This window comes from Dermacentor variabilis, chromosome 2 (assembly GCF_050947875.1).
Source record: "Dermacentor variabilis isolate Ectoservices chromosome 2, ASM5094787v1, whole genome shotgun sequence".
Taxonomy (NCBI): Eukaryota; Metazoa; Arthropoda; class Arachnida; order Ixodida; family Ixodidae; genus Dermacentor; species Dermacentor variabilis.
In genome coordinates, this window is record NC_134569.1 from 61540827 (window position 1) to 61558577 (window position 17751).

Here is a 17751-nt window from a genome sequence, read left to right on the forward strand (position 1 = left end):
AAAAAAAACACTGAGCACATAACACTACATTGAGTGAAACACCAAGAGCAAATATTTCGCTACTATCACTGTATTAACCTCAAATGCATCAATGGACTATACCTGACAAAAACAGAAGACAACAGTCTGATTTGCTAAATTGGAATCAATGGCCAACCTTGAGAAACATTATGCTTCAGTTTACAAAGCATACTAAACAGCTGCAATATGTCCAAACTTATGAGGCAATTTAGCATTTCAGGCATTTGAAAAAGGATTTAATCCTTTGCCATGACAAAGGACTCATTTATTTCAATATGCCATGGAGGCATACATGGACAGAGGAATTAAATTTCAATATTGATATTAAGTGACAAATTTACAATCTCACCAAATCAAAGCAATCATACAGCATTGATGCTAATGGAAGAAAAGAAATATGCCTAAAGGCCAGATAAATGCAAAACCGGACATTATAAATAGCGCCAGTTCAATATCCTCGTGGTGCCGGCATAGTAAGTACATCCCATAATGTTTCAAAAGTGCAACTTCTTGGCCGTCATTTCATCCAATTTGTCAAAAAAGACTATTGTCTCACCTCCTAAATGTTTCCATTAGCACTGCCTCCATGTTTGCGTCAAATGCTGCCTGCTCCGGTTAAGATCTGAAAGAATAGCACAACTGTTAAAACTTTGTAAACATTTTATTCAATAAGAACATGAACACATTACAGTAACCTTTAGCAAGAGCACATATAGTAATCACAAGGAACACTTATTTCTTATAAGCAGAGAATCCAGTTTACAGCAGGAAGAGAGGAGCCAGAGAATAGCTATAATGCATCCGTAGATGTTCTCTTTGAACGAACCATAAATGGCCTTGCCATCAGGGCATATCACAAGCCCACACACGTGGATACACAATAGGCAGAACATATTTAAATAAGTATAAGAATATATGTATAAGTTCATTTTCCATATTCAACTGGAGGGTAGGTTTTTGGCAAAAAGCTGCCTGCACAGCTTGACTGTCCAGAAAACCCCTACAAGCAGTAGCACAAGAGTGGTGCAGGAAATCTTCAACAGACACACATAGAATAGTCACATTCACTATTTATGCATACAGAGTCTATTAATCTTTGCACAAAATTTGAACAGTAAAATCGAAACGCTGAAATGGTCACGCATATGTTCAGAAATAATAAAAGTAATAACCAAGCAAACATGCAGCATCTACTAGCAAAGAGATAAAATCACATTTCAACAAAATATTTCCGCAGCTCAGCTTTGGTATACCCTTTTGTATGTTTATACGTGTTTAGAACATGGGGCAGGTTATAAGACATTTTAAATTTATAATGAGCGCAAGAACAGGGTATATTCCATGTATTAATAGGTCTTATGTGTATGTTAGCACAACACATGTCCAAAGATGCCAGAGTAGAATGAAAATTGGCAGTGGATGCCATTGAGAAATAAATTTTTTTTAAGAACTTAAAGTTATACAAGTGATTGATGCGGACAGTGTTATGTGCTTCAAAAGCACACTTGGAGGTAGTTGTATTGTCAACATTAGCAATTATTCGAACAATTTTATTTTGCAATACGAGAACATTATTTATGTTTGTTTTGGTCATTGTGGCCCATACTAAACTGCACATGTACATTGTACATGGCTTCACTTTGCTGTAAGTAATTTGAGATAACAGCTGTCTTCCAATAATGGGGCTCACTGCTGTGAACTTATAGCATAATGCCCTCCAATGTCACATTTTCACATGAAATCTACAGAATGTTTCTATTATACATGAATGAAATGCAAGCTGTGATTCTACAGGGGAATGGCACTGAGCTAATGCCTACTAAACAATCTGCGTAAGTGTGAATGACAGCATCATTAACAAGACTACCCTGCTGCTTTGCAAGGAGTCACTCCATCTCAGTAACATCAAAAGCGGGTTGCGCTCATCACGGAGATGAGACAAAGTTCCAAATAAGGGCCAGAATTATGTAGTATTGTTTATTGATCAAATAATGCTCACTATGTTCTGTCAAGTTAAAAATGCCACAGAAAACAGCTAATTATAATGGCCGCCGGCAACTCAGTGCTGTGACATACCACGTCTAGCGACTGCCTCATAACACATTATCCTTGTGTAATACTCTAATGGCACTTTCCTTTTGCAGCAAGCAGTTAAAGTATTAAAGTACTGCAATGCACTTGCAAAGCAGTTATTTCCCCATAGTGGGATCAAGACCCCATAATAAAAAGTACACCACAGGTACAGCATAGAAGTGTATTCTGCAGTACTGTATAAGTGCTGAAACTTCCTTCTTGGTACTGCTGAGTGATTTTCATGCTGCCTAGTTCCTGTTTCGTGGTCTCACAAAGATTATGGAATGATCAACACATTGTGACTAGAGTCGCTAAAGTTATACATTCACATTCATTGGAACCACTTTATTTGTTTAACCCTTTAATGAGCACGCATATAAATACAAAACAAATTATTTTATACCTAAATGTGCAAAAGACATTGAGAATAAGCATAATCAACGAAAATAAAGGATATTTTTTAGAAACTCCTTTAGTAGTATGGGGGAAGAAGTGGGCTTCTCCCCAAGCGAGATATGGCTGCGTTTGGAATCTGTACAGAGAGCTCTTTGCATTGTGTGTCTGAGGTCACTACAGCAGATCTTGCACTGGTCTGTCTCCTCTGACCGTGCTTTCCAAAGAAAATGAGTCCCATGTCCTTTTTTTCCCATCCTGTGTTCCTGCTCTAAACCGACAAATGACACTTGCTGCCATTCAGTGTTGGCTCAATACATTCAACAAGAAACTTCTTACTCAATGCCAAAAATCAGCAAGAAAAATTTATATTTTTTGGTATGCTGTATGCAGAACTCATCAATGAAGGGTTAAAACTGAAGTGTCAGAGCAGCATAGCCACACACTTTTCACTACATCTTAGTATGTATATCAATATACATTACAGTACGAATGCTGTATTACTAGTCTATAAATGCATCTACCACTACATCTTGAACTAATGTTTCACTCTAGGTTCAAGGTGGCGATGCGATATATTTTGCTTCTTTGATCACCTACAACATCTATGACAGCATTGCAGATATAGTTGCTATAGCTGGATTGCATGTTTGCATTTGTTAAAGAAAAAATGTAAATGAAACGAACAAGTACATCGAGAGAAGCAACTTAATGTTTCAACTAAGCCACATAACAAAGAAGGAGAGTCAGTTTATCTAGTGAAATATGCATGCAAACTTGCAGCTGATCACCCGTCTTCAAAATCCAGATTTTGAGCATGTGTCACAATTTCGCTTGCCTTTCTTGCTTTCACTTCTGCATCGACTTCAGGGCATCCTTGTGGCATTCACTTTCGCATGTTTTTGTACTTGTTTCTTGGGCACATATACCATGAGAACTGGAATGAAATGAAAGAAATTGACTTTACATACCTAATCAACAGTTCAATAACTTCCAGTTTTCAGTTTTTTAAAGAAACTGCAAACACAGCACAGTTGAACATGGAGTTGCCCTAACCTTAGCTTGCTTTTTGCACTGTTTCCTTCATGTTCCAAAATGTACCAAGTGAGCTATTTTAGCACACCTTCCAACACAATATCTGAGAATTACTTTCTGTATTGGTGTTGGTCAAAACTTTAATGCATGAAAACGGCTACAGGTACAAAAATGTATTATTTAACCAAATACATATTTAGCTGAGCATGCAATTAATTTTACAAGAGGTGGCCATATGCATGCCAGATGCAGAGGTGCTGTTGATATCTTCATATTCAGTTAAGCTGCAAAGCTTTAAAACCACCACATCTCTACTCAATCACAAGCACACAGACCTGAACAGCTGCAAGCAAGGATGGCCATAAACTTTACAAAGTAGTAAGAAAGGCTTTGGCAGCATGCTTAATGTAAAAAAAAAATTATGGGGTTTTATGCCCCAAAACCACGATCTGATTAAGGGGCGTGACGTAGTGGGGCACTCCGGAAATTCGGATCACCTGGAGTTCTTTAACGTACACCTAAATCTAAGTACACGGGTGTTGTTGCATTATGCCCCCAGTGAAATGCGGCTGCCTTGGCCAGGATACGCTTAACATCTAAAAGTGCAAAAGAAATAATAAAAAGTTATAAGAAAATGCTATTACATGGCCATTACAGCTGGGTACTTGTTTACGAGGCTCCTTGCAGCAACACTGCACAATTTATTTGGGTACCTGATGTTTAAAAAAGCATGCATCAACCTTCGACATCAAACAATACACAAAAAACAATATGCAACATTTCCATGAAATAATATCAAACAGTTGAACTGTGAATCATCAGATGGGAGAATTTAAGTAAACTGCACCATGAAAGCATTAGGTACGTGACAAGACCGAGGTTAGAGAATTGATCAGATGGATTTGACACAGGACAGGGGTAACATTTAATCCTTTTGTCCTGCAATAGCCAAGATAAACGGATAATCATGACCAGAGTTCACAAACTCCTAAAATACTTTCACCAAACAAGATGTTATAAAAGGTTTTAATTAATATTTCAAATTAGCTTATTACTGAAACATGCACACAAGGGAAAATTAGCCATGAATACAAACTTGAAGGAGCATCTCCTATGATATTTACAAGGGCAGCTTATTAAGCTAGTTGTTGATCCATTATCGTGAGTGTACAGTGCAAAGGTTAAACGAGGACATAGACACAAGCACTGACTACCAATGGAGGTTTTATTGCTGAATACACACAATAGTGATACAGCTATCTGAAAAATAACTACTAAAAAGAACAAAGCAGACCATCAAGAGGCACACGAAGAAATGTAGAGTTGCGTAAAAAATGCTGGCCGTAGGTTTGACTTCCCAGAAACTTGAGCTCTCTTTCAGGTAAGGCAATGGATGGCTTGTTGATGCATGCACTCTGCTCCCATGCCAATTGTGCTACTTCAAGTATGATATGGGTAAGACCATCCCTGTGCTTGTGAATAACTGACATTCTTTCAAACCAAGGAGTGCAGCCACGCATGCTAGTATGATGTGCCAAAAAAACTTTCTCTGCAATTGCGCACATTATATGCATGTTCGCACAACCTCTCATGAAGGCATCTGGCAGTCTGCCCCATATGACAAGCGCCGCATGAAAGAGAAATTTCGTACACAACATTTTATGTGGATTCAACATGCCAAATCTTGCACTTGACCTTGCAGATGCCTTTCTGACTGCCCTATCAGAAAAAGAGCTAAAGTTATTCTGGAAGTCACGTGAACGGCCTGTATTTGTGATGCAATCATATTTTTTTTCTATCTCGATTTCCAGCATAGTTCATTTTTTGGCCACTCGTCTGCTTTTCTTGTTCTATCTTCAGAAGTTAATGTTTTTCAGATAGCTCTTTCACTTGCTTGTGTAAATTCGGCACATTGAATAATAACCTCTCTGTTGACAGTCGGCACTTCTGTCTATGTACCGTTTACCTTTGTGGTGTACACCACCTATAAGAACTGTAACCAGCAGCTAAAGAAGCTTTATTCAACGCACCATTCTAACGCCCTCGCCCACTCATTAACCCAAGACTCATGGCAAGGAAACCACGGAGGATATTGCTCCATTGAAGCATGACATAAATTATGACTGAGTGTTAACCTTCCTGTAGCTTTCATGACTGTTTTTTGTGAAGGAAAATGAATGGAAGTAGAAGAAATGCTGCTGGTGGTAACCAAACTCGCAAATTTGACATGACGCATGCAGCACTGTACGAATTCATCTAGCCACAACTGTCTTTTCATCCAATTCAGTTGGTATTTGTATACCCGCATAAAATGTAGCGCTGCTAGTGTCAGGGTTCATGTTGTTCGCCAGAACAAAGAAAATGGGCTCAGGGCTGCAATGTCGACATTGCCATTGAATATTTAAATTTCGAGGTTATGAGTGAACTGTAATTCAGAACTAGTCAACGATGTATCAGTGATAAAAAAATTTCGAACCAACAATGCCATATACACTGCTAAACACTTAAAAAGGCACTGCACAATTTGGACATTGTTCACTGCCCCAATGCAAAGCTTTAGGAAAACAATTTTTTTCCCCTCGGTTATCGAGCGTTTTCAAGGGGAACTACGCAGCAACTAAGTTATAATCATGAATTAGACAACAAAAACTTGTTTTGATTATAGACACCTTCCACTTGCCTTAGTGGCATAACTGCATGAGAATGGAGCGTAATACGCTAATTAACATTGTGCTTACCATTCATATTGCAATACAAGGTTGGGAAAAATGCACGACTGAACATAATTGAGACATTACTGTGGAATGAATTCTCATTAAGTACATTCTATCCCAACTTTATTTACATCTGCCATAGGTTGGCAAACTGATGCATGAGTCGACTCACTCAGACTGATCTCGAAAGTGAGTCTCAGTGAGTCCGACTGAGTTGAATTTCTGTAGGTCTTAGCCCGAATGAGCCCGGCTGAATAGAATTTTAGTGAGTGTGAGTTCTCATTATTTTGCTGACCAATGCATCCAGGTAATTGTTGTGACTTACATTGTCTGAGATGACGAATTGTAGGCAATCCATTCAATTTTCTTTTGAAGATTGTCAGGCATGCCTCCTGCTGTAATATTTCAGAGGTGTGCAGCAACGTCAATGGGCATTGGAGGCAGTGTCTACGTTGACTTCCTTGTACTCCTTTGTACTCTTTCCATTCCTTGTACTCTCCTTTGACTGCATTCTCCGCATGTCGAACTGCACTACCAGACAGCCTTAAAAAGAGAAGTATTCATTGAAATCAACAACAAAATCCAGTGCTAGAAAAACATAAGATGTGGTATCACAGACTATCACTCCACATGCTCAAATTTACCTACTATATAGTCAGTGACGAGCTAAGAATACAGGAAAGGCTCTTGATAAATATGGGCACATTTGCCATAGCAAATGGAGCCCATTGCTTTTCAAGGATAATGATGTACGAACAGCAAAAATCACTGACTGAGACAACTGACTCGTTACAGCATGAATGGGCTGTTAAAACGAAATTTAAAGAGGAATTTTATCACCCCCTATACAGATACCTCCTTACTAACACACCATGATCCCTCTCCCCCTTTTCGCATTGGTACCATGCACAAGGAAGGCGCATTATTGGTCCCTTCACAGACATTGGTACCATGAGCAAGAAGCTCCCCCACCAAGGTGAAATAAGCAACCATAGTGACGCACCTGCAAACATTCCTTCTGAGGAAAACTTATTGCTAGCTAAATCGTCTACACAGGTATTGCTTTGTGAAGGACAAATACTGGGCCATAAAGTGCCAAGACCAGACTAGCATTGTCTTGGGACCAGAAACAGAGAACAAAAGCAGGTCATATGAAGGCCAAGGATGATTTGATAGAACAAAAATATACTAGAACATTCTGGTTCTCAAATACACAAACTAGACCGCTTGTGTTTATCTAAACATTATTAACTCCCTATCACATTTCTGGTGGCTAATGAATTAATATTTCAATGAACGCATTTTTTCTGATAACTTCTTGGTGCCTTTGCTTATAAGCTATAAGATATGGCTCACACGTGCAGTAATTGCAGTGCATAGGCAAATGTGCATTAATCTTATTCCTGGCAGACAGCTCATGTTCCCTTGCCAAATCGTTGGTGCAACAGCCTGTCTGGCTGATATGCACCTTGCCGCAATTAAGTGGAATTTCGTACACCATACCGACCGCGCAAGTCACATATGGCCTTGTATGATTTTTACCACAAAGGGTCAGCTTCTGCGGGTCTGAGATGCGTGGGCACAGGCCAGTAAGCTTCCATGGAGCCAAGAAAATAATAGGTACTTTGTACCTGCTGGCCACTTTCTTTAAATCGTGGGCCACTTCATGCATGTATGGAACAACATGCAGCCTTTTCTCCACTAGTGACTTGGCAAGGGGCATCCAAGCGTTTTTTGGCTGTGACGCTCGCCTCCTTAAATCATGGGTTTGCGGAACTGCAATATTTCTATCTCAGCTATTAATGAGCCAATTTGAAAATTTTTGCAGTAGAATGCTCCCGAGGGCACCTAACAACTTCCACCGTATAATTATATTAGCTATGTGGCCTGGTGAGGGGCTCTTTAAAGTACTGCTAATAGCGATATTATAGCTTTCCAGCATATGACAGGTATTAATGTTATACAGAGTTAATGCATAAGCACAGATTAAATAAGATCGGGTGCATACGGCTTTTTTGGTGCCTATGATGCTTCGGCGTAGCTTGGAGAGACAACCAAGTTAATCAATGCTCCATCACACACCGTCGTGCTTTCACCCATGTCGACGTAGCACTGGAACCGGTCGTTGGAAGATCTGAAAGCACACCCAGATGGTTTATCAATAGTTTCGCACATTAGAAGTGAAGCTGTGGGCACTGAACAGGCACTGATTAATTAAACAGCCTTTTTTTATGGTTGCTGTACTGTCCCAAACAGGTTTGTTATTTAGAGCCATCACAGCACAGCACAGCACTAATCCTGCTGCCCATAGGTGAGCTAAGTACAGGGCGCATTAAGCTAACAAGGCTAAGCTTATTTATGCAATGTCAGCAACCACCAGTGTATAAGAACAGATGATTTCACAAAGATAGAACCATATTGCTGATTGCCCAAGGTTTTCATAGTCCTATTGCTGAAAATGCCAGCAATTTTTTTTCCTCAGTTGGTTCAATTTAACTTCATTGCTGTGTGAATGTTGCAGCGCACAAACGACGACAAAGATTGAACAGGCAAACAACAAGTCCGTTTTTGTCGCCTTGCCTGTTTTATTAGTTAAACGCTGAAGAAATTTGCAGAATATGGCATACTGCGACCAGTTATGCTAACTAAAGCACCATTACATTGACTGAAGCTGTTACTACTCCCTCTCCTACCAGATAGGGAAGCGATTGCACACCTTACCCCAATATCAGTAGTAAACCAACTGCAGAAGTTTTCAGAAGATGGAAGTCCTGAAAAGGCTAGTTTCCTTGCGGCTTCTCGACACGGCAATAATTATAGTTGAGCAACGTTGTGTTCGTACGGGCAAGTATGCGCTACACTTCTCAATTTAAGGTCAAGTGCATTGGCTGCGACGAAACAAAAATATTAGTAGTTGGCAGCACAGTGAAGTGACACAGAGCAATTTCCTAAGACTCGATCTGGCAGTTCAAAGCGCGGCAACCGAAGTTATTAATCGTGCTCGACATTTCCGCTACGCATACTGTTGCTACTTTGCCCATATTTATTTATTTATTTATTTATCATACCCTCAAGGTACGGTTGTACATTGCAGAGGGGAGGGGCAAAGTAAATACAGAGGCAAATCACAAAATAAGGAAGGAAGGCAAACAACATTGCAAAAAACATTGTATACAAAATAACATAAAATGAACCAAACAATGACCAAATCCTCTTTGCGCTCCATAACGCGCAGTACATTTACGCTCACCTGTATTAGAAGATCGTTGCCTGTCATCAGGTACACGAACCCTCCCGTCCGCAGGCTTTCGTGGAGGTCGGCGAGTTTCCGGGCGCCTGTGAGCTTCACGATTTTCTTTGATGGCTCCTGCGAAACGAGGCAAGCCGCTTCTTCCGCACCAGTCGGCGAGCGTTCAGTTGAAGCCGGATCGGACGACATACTGCCACCGTTGTCAGATTTCACAGGCGCAACGCAAGCAAGAGGCAAATCGCTCCTTCCGCACCAGTTGGCGAGCGTTCAGTTGAAGGCGGATCGGACGCCATACTGCCACCGCTGTCGGATTTCACAGGCGCAACGCAAACAAGAGGCAAACCGCTCCTTCCGCATCAGTCGGCGAGAGTTCAGTTGAAGGCGGATCGGACGACATGCTGCCACCGCTGTCAGATTTCACAGGCACAACGCAAGCAAGAGAGGAATGCCACTCGCGTTTAGATACTCGTTCACCGCCGTAGATAGCAAGGTGCCGTCAGAGCCATAGCCGTGCTTCTCATAGTTGCGAATCCAAAGTCGAAGTAAATACGAAAGCCGTAAGTCATGTGCTGGATCCTGAATATTTCGCTGCGCGCGTTCGCAAAACAGTTTTCGCTCACCGCTGCACTATCCTTGCTCAAATTTGGCAGAATGACCACATTTTGGTGCCTACTTCGTTTAGTATAACACTTAGCACAGTTAATTGCCTGATCTTTGTTTTAATGCAAACTTACCGGCGCTCATGAAAATGCGAGCTGCTGCCGCGACGGTGTACGCATAAACTTGTAGCGCCGCCTGTCGTCAGCTGCAGAAAGCAGCATATCAGGGAGCGCTGCCGCGTGTTGCCTGCTCCTGGAACAGGCGACCGTCCTCCGTTAGACGCTGCTTTTTAAAGCTGACGCCAGGCGGCGAAACTGGTTTATGCTTGCGCCGTTACGGCAGCTGTTTGCAGCCTCAAGGGCACAGGCAAATTTGCGTTTTTTTTCTTACAAGCAAGGCACTTAACTGTGCCAAGTGTAAAGTCGACGCCAAAATGCGATCGCTCTACAAAATTTGAGCAAGAACAGAGCAGCCGTTTGCACGTTTTTTGCACAGGGGTTTGCAGAACAGTGCACAAAGTTTGCACATTCCATTGTGGCCGCAATGATGGTACAAACAGACCACAACGTTTTTAGATTCTAAATCTAAAGCGTTGACAGACCACCACGCCCCACAGAAGCCTTCGTACGAGGCAATACCCCTCTAAAGGACACTGCTTCCCAGAAGTGGTGCCTTTTCGGACTGTTACCTCAGATTTTCGCTTCTAAAATTACAGAGGGAAACGAAGGCTGGGAGGTTTACCTCCTATTCAGGGAAGTTGTAGGCATGCTTTTGTATGATGAGCTTCCCTCAGAGTCTCTTGTTTATATGGAGGTGAAAATTCAAGAATTTCTCCGTTCATTCGTTACCCGCTACCCAGAAGCCCGCATAATCCCTAAATTACATTACCTTGTGCACTACCCACGCATGATCTCTTTTCGGACCACTCAAACAAATCTGGCGTATGAGGTTCAAGGCATCAAAGATGAAAAACTTCAAAAACATATGTAAAACACTTGCAGAGCTTCACCAACTTTCTCAAAGCTATGAATTGCGTGAGATAGTCTTCAACCAACGCCACACCATGTCAGGCCTGAAACCTGTGCGAAGATCTGTTTTACATACGTGCATTGAGGAGCGCCTGCCTGCAGGTAACGTATGGCAGGCGAAGTCAGTCACTATGCCGCAAATGGCATACTATGTGGGAGATGTGCTTTTAATGACCAAGGGAGACGAAATTGACTTATGGGGTTTTACGTGCCAAAACCACTTTCCGATTATGAGGCACTTGTAGTGGAGGACTCTGGAAATTTCGACCACCTGGGGTTCTTTAATGTGCACCTAAATCTAAGTACGCGGGTGTTTTCGCATTTCGTCGCCATCGAAATGCGGCAGCCGTGGCCGGGATTCGATCCCGCGACCTCGTGCTCAGCAGCCCAATACCATAGCCGCTGAGCAACCACGACGGGTAAGGCAGACGACCCACAATTTGGACAGATTGCAGGTATTTTTGCGGCTCAGGATGAGGTTCTGTTCTTGTTAGACAAGATGGGACTTGTTGAATTCAGGAGACATCGATAAGCACGTAAGGTATCTAAACGCAATGTAGTCTGTGCGGCGCAGCCAGAAGATGAGGTATTACCAGAGTTCCTCGATCTTTATCTGGCAGGGAAAGTGGTACCCAGATGTGAATTAGTGGTTTCATTAAAAATTGTAATATTTGCTTAGCTTTATGTTATGAACTCTAAGTGGGTGTACTTCACAGGTTGTGTTCTGTTGACGTTGTGTGTATATTCGTGTTGTATTTTTTTCTTGTTTTTTCCATTCTGTGCATGGGCAATCAATATTCATGCACTCCCCCCCCCCCCCCCTTAAGGTATCTTTATGTACAAAATACATATTAATGTACAGTGCGTTGCATAAATATACCAACCAGTGTTATTACTTTTGGAGTTTGGTGTTGTACCACCCTGCTTCAATTATTTCTTACTGAAAAATTAAAAAAACCGTTTGCCTTTCTTGCTATCCTGATTATGCTGTAATACAGCACTGCATGAAACGCATTTTACTTTTTGCGGCTATAGAGTTGAACTCGGGTAGTTACATATCGTGCTCTTTCCTTTGGTATAGTCAATCAGTTGTTTGATTGAGTGAACCAACGAATCCACATTCACTGCAACCTATAACATCATATGTGCCTTTCACTGACTCCCTTCAAGCAGCATGGGAGTCATCCATTTCATGCGTCATTCCCGACTTCGTTTTGTGACTACCCTTGGAAAAAAAGGTAGTCAGCGACTGAAAAAAGAGAGTCGAGGTAGTCGTGACCCTCTTTTGACTCTCTTTTTTTTAAGAGTGCAACTTCTTTGACCTTAACCTGTTTCTCGCGTCGCCTTTTCCTGCTCCTGGAGAACTACTCGCGAACCCTTCTGCGAAGCCAAATCGCTTCAGCTGACGTACAAGGGTCTTGAGTACGTTCTTCACCATGCAGAGGCAGCTTCGGAAGAAGGACTGCTGTGACGAGATTCCGGCGCGTGAGTAAATGGGTGCGGGAGTCGAGAAATTGATGGGTTCGCTGTAGAGGGGCGTCTGCTGGAAAGAGTAGGACAGATACTTTTACTATACCGCGGAACTAAATGCGAGTCAAATGAAGACGTACCCTAGCGATTGCGCTTACGTCGAGTAGCAAGCAAGCAAGCACGCACAGCACAGGACGCAGTAAAGGAACACGCTGTGTCCAATGGCGTTGGAGTGCAAGAAGCGCGCTAGTTTGGATGTCGCCAGTTCTGCAGTTTCGAAAGCGAAGGCACAGTGGAACCTATCACTTGGATATGAATTAGTGGCAAAAAAAAAACCTCTGTAGCACCGACACAGGAAAGTAGACATTCAATCTAGAGAAGGACGTCATTTAAAAAACAGTAGCGCAAGTAGTCCCGTTGTAGCCGCGTCATATACCGGCGTCGTTGCCACCATCATTATTTGCCCGCATCCGCGGACAAGTAATGATGGTGCTATAGAGGTTGCCAAAAATTCATGATGTCGCGGCGAGCTGGTGGATGAACGTTATGGAGGCGGTGGCCACGCCATTCGCGTCTCTGGTTTTTGCGTCTATTCCTGGCTTACCAAGCCTCCTCTCAGGGTAAGACGCGGATTCCTAAAAATTGTTTTATTATTATTATTATTATTATTATTATTATTATTATTATTATTATTTTGCTGTCGGAGAGGCGTGGTAATTATTAACACGCAAAGACACAAAGCAGCGACATCTGTCGCGATTACAATGTCAACTACAACGACAACGGCACAGCGACGTTAACGACTATGACAACCATGATAACGACGACACAACGACGACAGATCGCGACAAGCTCGGACGTGAACAAAGTTTTATTTTCTTATTACGACTATAAAAGTTGTGGCAACATCTGCATCAATCGCGAAGAAAACTGAACGAATTACCCTTAACAGCTAACGCAGTAATAATTTGAACCATCCTCAGCCAACGACGTCATCCAGTGACTTACTGTTACGTCCCAAAATGCTTACTTATTGACTCTGAGAACCAGAGAGTTTAATGATGAGAAATGCCCTGATCGAGGTGCATACATTTCTCCACTCAGCTAGCTGCGCTGTGGGAAGAGAAGGAAAGAGAAGCATGATGGATGACAATGGGGATGAAGGAAAGTGCGTAGCGAGTAGGTCTACTCAAAGCCTGCAGTGCCCAAATTCGTACTGATGTAAAAAATTTAGTGAGGCCTGAAAACTACACTTAGTCTCGCCAAGCACCGGCCTAATTTCGACGACGTGATGACCTTGCTCATTTTTGCATCACGCTCTCTCATTGGAATTAAGGTCGCCGCCGGCCAGGTAAAAGTATGACTTCAAAGTCAGCATCTGATCGCTGTAGCAATTGAGTCACAGCGGTTGGTTCAATAAAATAACTTACCATTTCTCTCTTTCGTTCCTTCTTTCTTTCTTTCCTTTTTTTTCGCGGTTTCAGTAGAAAGTCTAATTTGCGCGCTCTTGCCACATCATCATCATCATCATCCTGGTTACGCCCACTGCAGGGCAAAGGCCTCTCCCATACTTCTCCAACAACCCCGGTCATGTACTAATTGTGGCCATGTTATCCCTGAAAACTTCTTATTCTTGCCACATACGCATCACATTAGGTCAATGCTGCCATTTTTATGCTATATTCCACAGCTTCACTCGGCACGTTGTTCGAAGTGCACCTGGTTGCGGGATCACATACGACGTCTCTCTCTATTACACGCACTTTTCGTCGTTAGACGGCTCAATACTTAGGGGGAGGCGGGGGTGGGGGTGACTTCCACGGACTACAGTGATAAAGTTGAGTCATCCTACCGGAAAAGAACAAAGCCAGCACGTACACCCTCATAAACAAGTGGAGGGGTCAAACGTTGCTGACGCACAGACCACCGCAAGTACAACTGCCAGTAACAATATGCAATAATCGCAAGCACGACAAAGCTGTCAAGCTCCGTCAAGCGTGCGCGTGCTCGCGCACTGAAAAGCGGCGGCGCTGCAACGCGGAAGTGTGCCGACCCCGCTAGAAAGCGGCCGAACAAACGATTTCGTTCGCCTAGTTCGTCATGACATGATCCGCCTCGTCCGTTAGGGTAACGGGTCGCCATCACTTTGCGAGAAGACAGCGCACCTCAAGCGACGAAATGGCATCATGAGCTCATGCGTCAAATAAGACGCGACTGTTCGTAGTCGATCGCGCTCCGAGAGCAGACGACGCGCTGCATCCTTCAGCCGATGAAAGCGAAAGCGCACGAAACTCACCTGTGCCGAGGGCGAAGATCAAGGGCGACTGAGCCCAGAAACCCAGCGCTCCGGTGACACAAATTTTCGCGCCTTCGGGTCGCGGGAGAGCGAACTGTCTTGGCTCCGACGGGGGACGCGGCTAAATCGAGTACCGCGCGCACCGCAAACACACGCTGCTCGCAAACCCTCGTCGTCCGTGCACCGTCCGCCTCGACCGTAAACACTATACGGACGCTCGCGCGGGAAGGAGCTACGGCTGTGGGAGGCGAATGGTCCGCTTACGAACTGGCACTCGCGTGCCAGGCCGTTGCTTAGGGGATGCTACGACGCCACGCAGTTTCGCGGGCTAGTGGGTCTGCACAACACTTTCTCCGCGCGGGCGCCGTGTGCGATTCCCTCACCAGGCGAGTAGGCCCACTTGAGCGCTGTGTTTGTTCTTCCTTTCTCTCTTTCTTTCTCTCTTTCTTTCTTTGGCCGCCAACTTTTAGAACAGCGAGAGTGCGGCACGGAGCTAAACGTTGCGAGAAGAGTTCGGCGCGCTTTATTGTGAACTGACACAACGCTGACGCAACGCCCCCTCTCAGAGTTCCCTCGCAAGCGTGGCACGTGGACACTTTCTTGGCACGGTTGACGCGTGAGCGCGACCTCAGGTGCGATGAGTTCGTAGATGTCGACATTGCGCGACCTTCCCGAGTACGATGTCCTGTGCGGCTGTGCCCAACTATTGTTCGCTGCTACAGGAGGGTTGGGCGAGGCTAACGGTCGGGTCGTGGCAGAAAAAAAAGGTGCATATCTCCCGTCGCTTTTACTGAATCACTGAGCCAAAATCTAGTGCATCCTACGACAGATCGTCTAGAAACGATCGGCGAGTTGATTTGCCGACGTCACCGTAACGGGAAAAATTATCTGCGTAAATTTGATGGTTTCCATGTTTCGATGTGACGGTCAGGGGGTTTCCTGTATCCACACGGTAAACATTTTAACTGTCTTTTAAGAGTGCTGAAAGGGTGTTTTGTGTTTACAATCTCCATTACGACTATTTAGCACCGATGTAATTCATGGTGCTAACGTATTTAAACACCTATTTAACCCCCATAAAGATGCTAAATGGTTGTTTTAAATTTGACGCCAGTTGTTGCGCCTTTTAAGCACTTTATATGCAGGTGTTTATCTGCACCTAATAGGAAGGGTGTTATTACACCGATATTCGTTAACATTAAAAGCTGGTAGTGACTACAGTGACGGGGCCCGGTACTTTAACATCAGCACTGCAGTGACGGGGCCCGTCGCTTTAACAACACTGTAGCGACTACCTAAAAGTTACCCTTGATGTTAAGCAAAATATTATGCGAGGCAAGATTTAATACGGTTGTCACAAGGCGCACTTTCGATCGCGATCGAGCTCGATCAGGATCGAATTTCTTGGTTGCAGTTTGCTCCTTTGTGCAAGCTGTGGGAGGGAGCCATTCGCGGTCGAGAATTTCGATCCGGATCGGCCTCGGTCGTGATCCAAGGTGCCCGTGTGAAGCCGGTATAAGATGCGCTGTGATGCAAGACTTTTTATGAAATGAAGTAGCTCAATGTTAGACATATTTTAGAAATAACCAGTTTGATAAATAGTATTGAGGTGGTCTTTTTAAATACGAATAGTAAGTATAGAATATCGAATCGAATGTCGAATAGTAGTTAAACGCAAACGCATACATTTACAGCAGCAACATCTCGGTGTAATTTGGAACACGCCTGTACTGACTAGTGCAGAAAGACAAACTTTCAGGGACAAAACGTCAGTTCTAAGCACATTATCAATAACTGTCATAAATCAGCAAGAATGAATAGTATCTCAAGAACTTTACAGCTTGTTTCCACACGTTTTCTAAGAAACAATGGCGGCTGTATATATGACTATCTTTCAACAACACTAAATAAATAATGGGAAAAATGCGAAGGTGTAGAAAAACAAGAAGCAAAAAAGCTGCAGGACTTGTGTGCCGTAAATATATGTAAAATGGCCTGCAAGGAAATCATCACAGGTTGCAGCGTAAGACATAAAACTGCTACACGACCAGACTGCCTAAAACACTAAATCACAAACTACAAGCAAAAACCACAGGCTGCCATGTAGGCTTCCTCTGCGAAACAGAAGACAGAGTTTGCATTACCCATTTTGTTTCTGCATTGATTCGAAGGCTTTTGTCGTTGTCTCACTTCTGATAATCTGCGAATTGGAGCTTATACCTTGTCCCCAAACAATAATCGTCATCTGTATTGCTTGCCTTTCCTCTCTATAATGATGTGCGCACGGTATTTCCAGATTGTTCTACCATGTACGTTCCATATCATCATGGAGGAAGGAAAAAGTTAGGAGAGAACATTACGCCACGCAGCCAGCCTTGGCAAGCGAATGCTCCGCGAAGCCCATACATTTGCTCAGTGGTGGCCCAACATGTGACCTCTTGCGTCGAGATCACGGAGCAAGAATCGAGATTTGCTTGGACGTTTGGTTCCCAGTAGCTGTGCCAGCAATTTTTACTCGGTGCGCTTTTGTTCGGCTGCCCTGCCGTGGCTCTGCCTGCAGAGCGGGAAGATTACAAACCATGCAACCGCGCATGCACTTTGACGTGCGATCACGTGTTGGGCCACCAGGTTTGGCTTCAATCGCGTTGCGCAATGCTCCCTCCTAACGTTTTCCTTCCTCCACGCATATCATGAGCGGCATGCGCGTTATCAGCATGACGTAGCATATATTCTTGAGAGGAAAGTAGTGGGCGCAGTGATTCCAAGAAAGGAAAGCGCAAGCAAAACAAGCGACGATTATACACACTCAAAAAATGTACTCTCTTTGGGACACATCTTTTACGCAAATAATAATCATCCGTCTTGTTTGCA

At 43.4% G+C, this 17751-nt stretch overlaps 1 protein-coding gene across 2 annotated transcripts in view; it reads right to left on the minus strand.

The window, feature by feature from the left end:
• LOC142571978 (serine hydrolase-like protein) overlaps window positions 1-15249 on the minus strand; it is a 58289-nt gene extending 43040 nt beyond the window's left edge. For both annotated transcript variants that reach the window (XM_075680741.1, XM_075680742.1), the window contains exon 1: window positions 14881-15249. The gene's annotated coding sequence lies outside the window, so the exon portion shown is untranslated. The remainder of the gene's footprint in view (window positions 1-14880) is intronic.
• Window positions 15250-17751: the final 2502 nt, after the last annotated feature.